At 33.2% G+C, this 9243-nt stretch overlaps 1 long non-coding RNA gene across 4 annotated transcripts; it reads left to right on the forward strand.

The window, feature by feature from the left end:
* The first annotated feature begins 3242 nt into the window (after positions 1-3242).
* Positions 3243-8959, forward strand: LOC107879630. 4 transcript variants are annotated; one of them, XR_007043455.1, is made up of 4 exons: positions 3243-3479; positions 4903-7116; positions 7220-7271; positions 8730-8959. It is a non-coding gene; the product is annotated as an uncharacterized LOC107879630 (long non-coding RNA). The 4 variants fall into 4 exon arrangements; XR_007043456.1 differs by lacking the exon at positions 3243-3479 and having other exon boundaries at positions 3491-5958; positions 6997-7116; XR_007043454.1 differs by lacking the exon at positions 3243-3479 and adding an exon at positions 8600-8631 and having other exon boundaries at positions 3491-7271.
* Positions 8960-9243: the final 284 nt, after the last annotated feature.

The following is a 9243-nucleotide window of genomic DNA, read 5'->3' on the forward strand; positions in this document are numbered from 1 at the left end:
GTAAGCTACGGTATTCTCATGCTAGGTATGAGCAATGAAGTCTATTCTACCTAAGATGTAGGGAAACAAGTCAAAATTTTCAATTCTAAGATTTATTATAGCATAAATGGTCCAACTAACTAAAGTGTTACACTTAATATATCCAACACATAAAACCTATCCCAATCTAATAAGATATCACAAATATACTATAAAATAGACCAGAATAACTAGGAATAAACCTAGTATACCTCAACGCTGAAGAAAGCTCAACAATATACTAAACCTTTGCTTTTCTCTTTCAAGGTACCTCTTCAGGATGCCAAGCTATCAAAAAAATAATCTACCCATCAATACAAGCATAACGATACCCATATTGCACCATTGTGCTTCGGGTCCAAATATTATGCCAAAAGCCTCATTTGGTCCTGCTTATAGAAATCATATTTTTGAGACCAACCCAACATAATATCAAGCTCATGTAATAAAACACTCAAAATGGGTGAAAATCATGCAAACTTTGGGATTAAGTCAAGCCCTAGGTGATTTGGGGCTTTGGTAAAAAAAATCAAAAAATTCAAGCACGAAATTGAAGGATTCTTTCCATAAATTCAAAGATATTCATGAAAATATATGTTAATCAAGATCCCAAGTCACCCTCTAAGACTAAATTTCAAGATAGCACACTCTTTTAAGGTTTTTAGGTTCATGAATGAGTGGAAAATGACCAAAATACAGTCTAAAGTGTCCTTTTATACCCATACTAGGTGTCCAGGCATGGCTATCGCACAACTGGGCGTGCGATTACAGTACTTGAGTATAGGAGAAGGTATGGAAATTACCATTCTCCCTTGTCCTATCATAGTATCCTCTTGATGTGTAGTGATTTTACCACTCATTTGCACTAACTATTCGTGCACATTACCATGTTTTGAATAATTAAATGAGACATAACTATGATTGAATAACCTAATATCCACATTTTTGTAAGAACATAGTTGATAAGATAGAAAGATGTGGATTGGAGCTTAAAATGATGAAAAAGAATCAATAAAGTGCAGTTGAAGACTTGGAGAAAGACATAGAGGACCGCGATCACTGCAGTCAAGCAAGTCAAAAAGGTGTAATTGCATGAGTCTAGTGCGATCGTGGTTCTACAATCGTGATCAAGCCTGTACGGTCGCGCTTTGGTGGAAAAATGCAGCCCAAGGGCAGAACTGTAAATACAAGTGACTGATCCCAAATTTTACAAAAAGATGGCTCAAACCCTATTATTGAAGATATTACAACTTCCCAAATTTTGAACAATGTTCTAGGGTTTGTACCTCTACTTTAGGAGAAGAAAATATTGTATAAATTTTGGGGGAAGAATATTTTTAAGTCACTTATAAGTGAAGAATTAGTGAGCTCCCATTAAAGATTTGTTGGATCTTATAGTTTGAAGTAACTATCAATTAGATTTTCTCAAATCAAATAAATGGAGACTTTGGGTAAAATCTTACTTATCTGTCTTATGGGTAGCTTGTTTTTCCTCATGGGATTATGCTAGAATAGGGTGTAAATCTGTGTGAGATGTGATTTGTTTGTGTATTTATTAGTTTATGATATTGGATACTACAATTACTTGAGTGACTTGGTTGGGATTTGTGGGTGAAAGACTCAAATACCTAAATGTGTTTGATGAATGAAAATCTCAATCTCTTGAAAGCTCAAACTATCCTTGAAAGAGGGGTTAGGGTGAACTTTAGAAACCCACCTCATCCTTGAAAAAAGGATGTGGGAACCAAGGAAATAATAGACAATTTATGATGATGGTTGACTAATTTTCAATATCTTAGACATAAAGGTGATTGTGAAGTTGACTATACTTAGGGAACCATCCTAGAAATAGGGGTGTCTAATTGATGTAATAGGTGGTTTTGATTGAAGCACTTATTAAGTGCTCTAAAGGGTAAATGAGTGACACCCTTAGGGTTTTGTTGATGAACTATCCTCAAGGACTTCTAACCTAGCCTACCATATCAGCAACACTTAGAATTTGCATCAAACTATCACACACTCATGCATATGTTACCCCTAGGAAAGCATAATCCCAAGATACGCGCCTAATTTCCTAGACTTTAATTATTCATAGCCCCGAATTTAAACTAGAAAATCCCAAAAAGAAATATTAAGTGTGATAACTTTCAAATCCCCTATTTTTCTCCTTTTATAGTATTTGTTTGAATTTAGCTAGTATCTATAGTTCCAGACTAATTTAGTCATCACTCACATTATTTCTCATTGATTCGACCCCGACTCCAATGTTTGGTATATATATTAACGATGACTACCTTGCACTTAAATTGACATGTAAGTTGAGCATTATCAAAAATGGCATTGTTGCCGGGGAACAATTTAGTGTATTGAGTTACTTTTGAATTCTAGCTTACATGCTTGGATTCAAACTTGTATATAGTTTTTTAGTGATCTTCTTTTGTTTCTTGTGTTAGGCAGATTTTTTTTGGTTTTACTTTTCTCTATGGCATCTTCTGAAAAATATGATTTTGGTAGTTGGAAGTCCTATCTTGATGATCCATGTCCATATTGTAAAGGACCAAACTTTGAAAGATTCCACATATGCTCCTCGGATAGAGATGAGAACACCATCTCGATCCTATTGGGAGTATGCTTACTCTTTGTGTGGTGGTCGAGATGGACATTGGAGTGGTTGACCAAATTCCCTCTCCCATTACTATGCTAATCGAGTTACTAGTTTTTCTAATGAGTTTGATAGGTCTTATGATGAGGTAAAGGAAGAGAAACATACTGGACCCAATAGTTTGGAGGCAATACTTCAAACCATTTTGGATCGGGTAACTATAATAGGGGAGAATGTACAATACAAACATCAATCCAATGAGGCATTTGGATGGGAAATTGCTAAGATAGAGGAAATGGGCATGGAATTAAAACTAGAAAACATCAACTACAGGAAATTGCTTTATTTATGACCAACGTTTAAGGATGAATCATTAATCTCTTCTCTAAAAGTAGATGTATTAGGACGAGATTAAAATTTTGTCCTTAATATTATATTTTATTGTTAAGGTACAAAATCCGGTCCCTAAAAAAAATTTAACTAGTCCCAAATTGTAATTAGGAGCTTTGAGCGGGAAAAACTAACACCAAAATGTAATTAAAATTTTAACAATTTTATTTTATTTCACTTAGTATGTTGATAAGATCCTTAATTAATTATTCCTTTTTACATGATACTAATACGCCCCTAATACACGAACTCGTTCTCAAAAACAACATATACATACACACATTGTACATTATTTTCAATCCTCAAATACAATGGCTGGTCATAAATTTACCCTAGAACTCCATCAATACACACACTAATTTGCAGATGCACAATGAGTGAGGGAGCAACTTTGTCAATTGATTTTTCAATTTGGGTTATTGTAGCTAATTTTCCCTAATCTTTGTTTTATCTCTGTCGAAAATTTGAGGTATGATTTTTGTTCTATCTAGTTTCTCTTTTCTTCCAAAATTATTCTAAATTAGTTTTATTACTTGGTTATTTGAGCTGTCGATCTTATTCTTCCTACTTTATTCTATCCGAATCTGTCATTTTTCTTATTTGTACAACTCAATAATTTACTATGAAATTTGACAATTTGTGGATGGTCAGTTATTATCTCTCTATAATTCAGTTGCAATGCTTAGGACTTCTGTTCTTTTGTTTTACTTTTGTTGTAGATAAGATTAGATATGTTATGTTCTATTGCAAATGAAGAAACACACAGATAATTGAAATGAGATATTTTGTGCTAGTAATATAATGTAAGGACTATTTATGGGATTAAAGTAAGGATTTTTAAATGCAAAAAGAGTCTTAGATTATATTTGAACCTGCCTTGCACAACTTGTGTGAGATTTGTTTTGTAGTGCCATGGTTATAGCCAATGTAATTTAAACTATGATTTCCTTATGTTGAAATTAAGCCTTAATGAAGATGAAAATTCTGGAAGCATATGAGTATCATTGCTTGGTATAAGGATCTATTAGTGTTATGTGTTGCACTTTTGATAGCGCAGATTAAGAGAAAGGGCATCTCGATGCACTAGAACTCCCGCTATGGTTGGTATAAGGACCTATTACATACGCTTATACATGTTGTTTGTGTTTGTATATGTGTGTGCATGTGTGTGTCTATATATATATATATATATATATATATATTTAAGCATGCTTTGACACTTTTATTCTCAAGTATCATCTATCCTTTTGTTCAGAAAGAATGGTGTAGTAATTCTGATATAGATCCCTAATATAGAACTATCATAAAACGAAGCTTTTTATCAGAAATAGGAGATTAAGCATATGCTCACCTAACATATTCTGTGACTATGTCGTTAGTTTCCTGGAGCTTGTATAACTTCATTTGTGATACATCAGAGAGTAAGATATAGATCAACTATTCTGTTATTAATGACCATGAGGCTAGTGATACATTCTGTAGTACTTTGTGATTCTTTTTTGTTATTTCTTCCTTCTATTATTTTGTGTTCCTACAATCTAATAAGCAACTTAAATTCCTGGTCATGTAAAACTTCATAATATTCATATTCTTTTTAATCTTCTATCATTATATTTATTCCATTGATTGTCAAGTTATTCTCCTCAATGAGAGAGAACCGGGCTACCAAAAAGGAATATGCTAAAATAGAAGATGGTTTGAAGTCACTTCAGAGTGTTGGAGAAATCATAGGAGAAGTGCTCCGACCTCTAGATAATGAGTGTTATAAGTACCCTTTATACTAACTAATATTCATTTACTTTTTTAGTCATAGAAATGCATTATTGATCAAAAAGTGTTTATTTTTTTCCTTTACATGAAAAAAGTTACTTAGACCTTTTTTAACTTTTTAGTGATAGTAAAAGCTAGCAGCGGTCCAAGGTATATGGTTGGCTGTCACAATAAAGTGGATAAGGAAAAACTAACTTCAGGCACAAGAGAGGTTCTCAACATGACAACACTTACAATCAAGCGGGCACTTCCCCGTGAAATTAGTAATCATTTTTTTGCTTGCAAGTGTAAAATGTCTAGGCCTATATTTAGAATTATTACATATGTTCATCCCCAGTTTCCTTAACTTGAGAAATTAATGGCAAGTTGATCCTGTTGTATACAACATGCGTCATGAAGATTTTTGCAATATCAATTACTCTGTTGTGGGTGGACAGTCAGATTAGATCAGGGAGCTAAGAGAATCCATAGAGTTGCCTCTAATGAATCCCTAGCTTTTCCTCCTGAGGATTAAGCCTCCATAGGTAAATTATTAAATATAATTTTCTGTATTCTTTTACATTTAGAGCCATGTATAGAAATGTTTTTGCTTGTAATATTAGTTCTTAGGTAAACAAGGATTTTATCTGAGGGTGTTCTTCTCTATGGACCTCTTGGAATGGGAAAGACATTGTTAGCCAAGGCAATCACTAGCAACATAGATACCAATTTATTAAAGGTGTACATACTAGAATTTGGGTATATCTACAGTCTAACAACATCTCATAATGGGCATTTATAATTGGTGATTGTTGCAGGTCATATCAAGTGCCATTATTGATAAGTACATTTGTAAGAGTGTAAGATTAATTTGGGAAATGTTTAATTATGCTTGTGATTACTAAGTAAGATTTCAATCGAATTCATTTCATATATTGGGAGTGTTGGACTTGTAGAATGATTCTGGAGGTGCCCTAAAATATTAACACTCTATTATCTTTATTTGTATCCCTGTATCATTTTCATGGATGAGATAGATGCATTTAGTAGACGCTGTTTCAGCGAGGCAACCAATGCAGACCATCAAATCCAAAGAATGCTCATTGATTTGATCAATAATTGGATGAAAGTCCTCAAGATCCATGATGCTGGGATCGACAGACATGGGGAAATTGATTATGAGGTTGCTATTATGCTCGGTGCGGTTTGCTAATAATTCTAACAAGAAAATATTATACTGTTTCTATTGCATCAATGTTCTAATGACTTATTTTATCCTCAGGGTTAGGGTTTTAATGGGGCTAATATACATGATATTCTGTACAATCTGTGGACTCCATCCATCTATAATATGTCTTGACACTTGCTAGGTCCCCAAAACATCACTGTTCGACCTTGAGTGAGATATTTTCCCAAAAATAAATCCCATCTCTTCATGATATTCATCCACAAATCACACTCCTAAGCTAAAGTGATATCTTTAGTTCTCCAACCCTCTTTAGTAATACCATATTTATCAACTACCACCTCTTTCACGGAGCTTGTACCCCCACCCCACCCTCTACCCCTCGCGAACATCCAAAGTCAATTGTTTAGTAAAGCTTTATTAAAGACTTTTAAGCATTGTAATTCCTAGGTATCCTATTTTTTAGGAGATGTAACAGTTATCCAACGCACCAAGTTAAAGTTTCTTGCACCATCCGCCTCTTTACCTAAAATTAATCTAGTTTCTTCAAGTTTTTTTCCTTCTACTGTCATAACATTTACTAATTAAATATACATTATCCTCTTGAATTCGTGTAGACAAGACAACCCAGCCGTCAATGTTATAAAAAAAGAGTTTGGTTTTTTCGTGCTTTATGACCTGGAATTTTAATTTTAGTTGGTCAAGTTGAATTTTTGAGCGTTTGACAGTTTCCCAATTGTTTCCCTATTGTATTATGGTTAGCAATATCATTTAGGTCTTTTATTTTTCAGAATTAACCTTTATTTTTAGGATTCCTAAAGATTGCCTTTAGTTCTAAGGAAGTTCATGCACTAAATGTTATTAACCTTTTGACACACCCTATGTTGGTTATTTTATAATCTCTAACTAGTGTTTCCTAAACTTTGTTTCAGCTTATGCAAATTGTGAAAGTCATTAGAACATTATGTCTTAGATAGTAGAGTTGCATTTATGTCTTAGATAGTAGAGTTGCATTTATTTTTAGATAATAACTTTTGCTGATTTTATACAGCCTACCAGTCACTGTGGACAAAATCAGAATTCTGATTGGCGTCCTGCAAAGGCTGCCTTGTATTGTATATGAGCTATATTAGATTATGTTTCTGATATTGGAGCCAAAGTAATGTCGAAGGTCTGAATGATGGTTTAAAATTATGTCTATTCAACTTTTTTTAACTTAAGAAATTATGTTGACTTGTTTTTATTCTTTGTTACCTTACTATTTCAACATGCAGATAATTCCTTTGCTTCCCAAGTTGCCTCATCAGCACCAGCTACTTCAAACAGGTAGTTAATTTTTTCCATCAAAGTAAGAGGTGATGGGATTCGTGGATATTGGTAGGGTAGGAGATTTACCTATTGGGGTATCCTGGTTAAATTAGCCTACCCATTTTGTGGCCTCATAATAGCCACAAACATACATAGGGTATTAACAATCCAAGTAGTGGTTGGATTCTAATTGATATTAGATCCACAATCATTTTTCAATTTCTCCTTACTCTTCATAACTGACTGTATGAATAGAATACAACGAAGAGATGATGTGGTTGAGTAATTCTTCTCCTATATCTGGTCCGATAGTTAGGTATAGAGTTCTCATAAAATTTCATATAATAGTAATTAAATATATAAACCTAATAGAAAATAAGTAATTTGTTGAATGAACAAGGAGTATTGTAGACACGATATGACAGTCTCTTCAGTACAATATTAGAGATAAAAATGAATGTCATCATCCTTGTCCTTCTTGCTGTCCCATATCCACTAACCAACCATTCCTTGTTAAATCTCTATATGAAGCTAGGTTCTTTATATTGTTAAATCCTTATTCTCACCACCCACCCTGCAAAATAAACATGTTGGTCCTATCTTTTATAGTATGGTTAGTATAGAACTTCCTCTAGAACGTGCTAAGAAGTCCCTTGAGGCAGTATGCTTTCCATTTGTTGCTCCATTACAAGTAAGTTTCTTTTTACGATTTTATAAATCGTAAAATCAAATTTATGTCCCAATACTAGTAGTGTGTGGCTGCTACTGAACATGGAAGCCCTCTTGTACGTTTGAATTACAGTGATATCATCAATTATATATGGGATGATTGTTGTGTATTTAAGTCCCAACATATCCACAATGTGATTATCACATAAATACAAAAGTAAAGATGGATGTGCAATTGATTTTCCTTAGTTTTGTGGACGTCTAAAGCAACTTGTTGTCTCTTTGAGCCGACAGCTATCTGATCGGAGATCCACCACTGTCAAATAGGTTTGTTATTTTAGTCTATTATAGTAGCAAATCTGCTAGTGAGTCTTTTGGAAACTTGTCCTCTAATTATTCTCTTTGTCTCATGCTTTGTTACCTAGGCTCTGTCAGATGGTTTATCAAAACATACTAGAAATTTGAATATGTATGTCTTACATCCTAGTACCTCAAAATAAGCTTGCTAATGTCATCTTCTCCATTCAATACAGTTGCCATCTTCGTAGATGCCTTTTAGTAGTTAGATAGACTTGTGTCCCTCTCTTTCTACAATGCATTTATGCAAGCTAGGACTGCATTTGCATTTTTTTCTCCATTGTTTTGATATTTTTTGCATATTGCTTATTAATTCTCAGGTTAAGACTTAGGAGTATCACCCAATCTGAAAGTATGTACATATAGACTCTTATTAATTCTCTGCTTGTTATGTATATTAAATTATATATCATAGTTATTAATTGTCTTTCCAAAATTTTGTTCTCACAGATTTCTGAAGATTAAAGTTACAAATGAAAGTACAAGTTCATAAAATGCACGGGCTCATTATTATTTTGCTAAGAACATTATGTAAACTTGACAACAAATTCTAGCTAGCGATGTTAATTGGTTAGGTTTTTTTATTTAGAAAATATTAAAACTATTGATATGATACAGCTCGAGATGTTAAATGGTTAAGTTTTTATTTTTTAGCAAATATTGAAACTATTGACATCATATTCTAGCACGAGATGTTAATTGGTTGAGTTTTTTCTATTTATCAAATATTAAAACTATATTTACCATCCTTTGATATTTTCAGTAGCAATTTTATATTTAGCAATGAAATATATAAATTTTATGATTTTAGTAGCAAACTAGGATGAGTTAGATTATTCATCTCGAAAGGTTAATCGAGGACGAGTTAGTTGCTTATCTCTAAAGGTTAATTTAGGAAGAGTCATATGCTCTTCCATAAGGATTAATCTAGGACGAGTTAGATGTCATCGTGATAGATTAATCT

Source organism: Capsicum annuum, chromosome 8, assembly GCF_002878395.1.
Source record: "Capsicum annuum cultivar UCD-10X-F1 chromosome 8, UCD10Xv1.1, whole genome shotgun sequence".
NCBI lineage: Eukaryota > Viridiplantae > Streptophyta > Magnoliopsida > Solanales > Solanaceae > Capsicum > Capsicum annuum.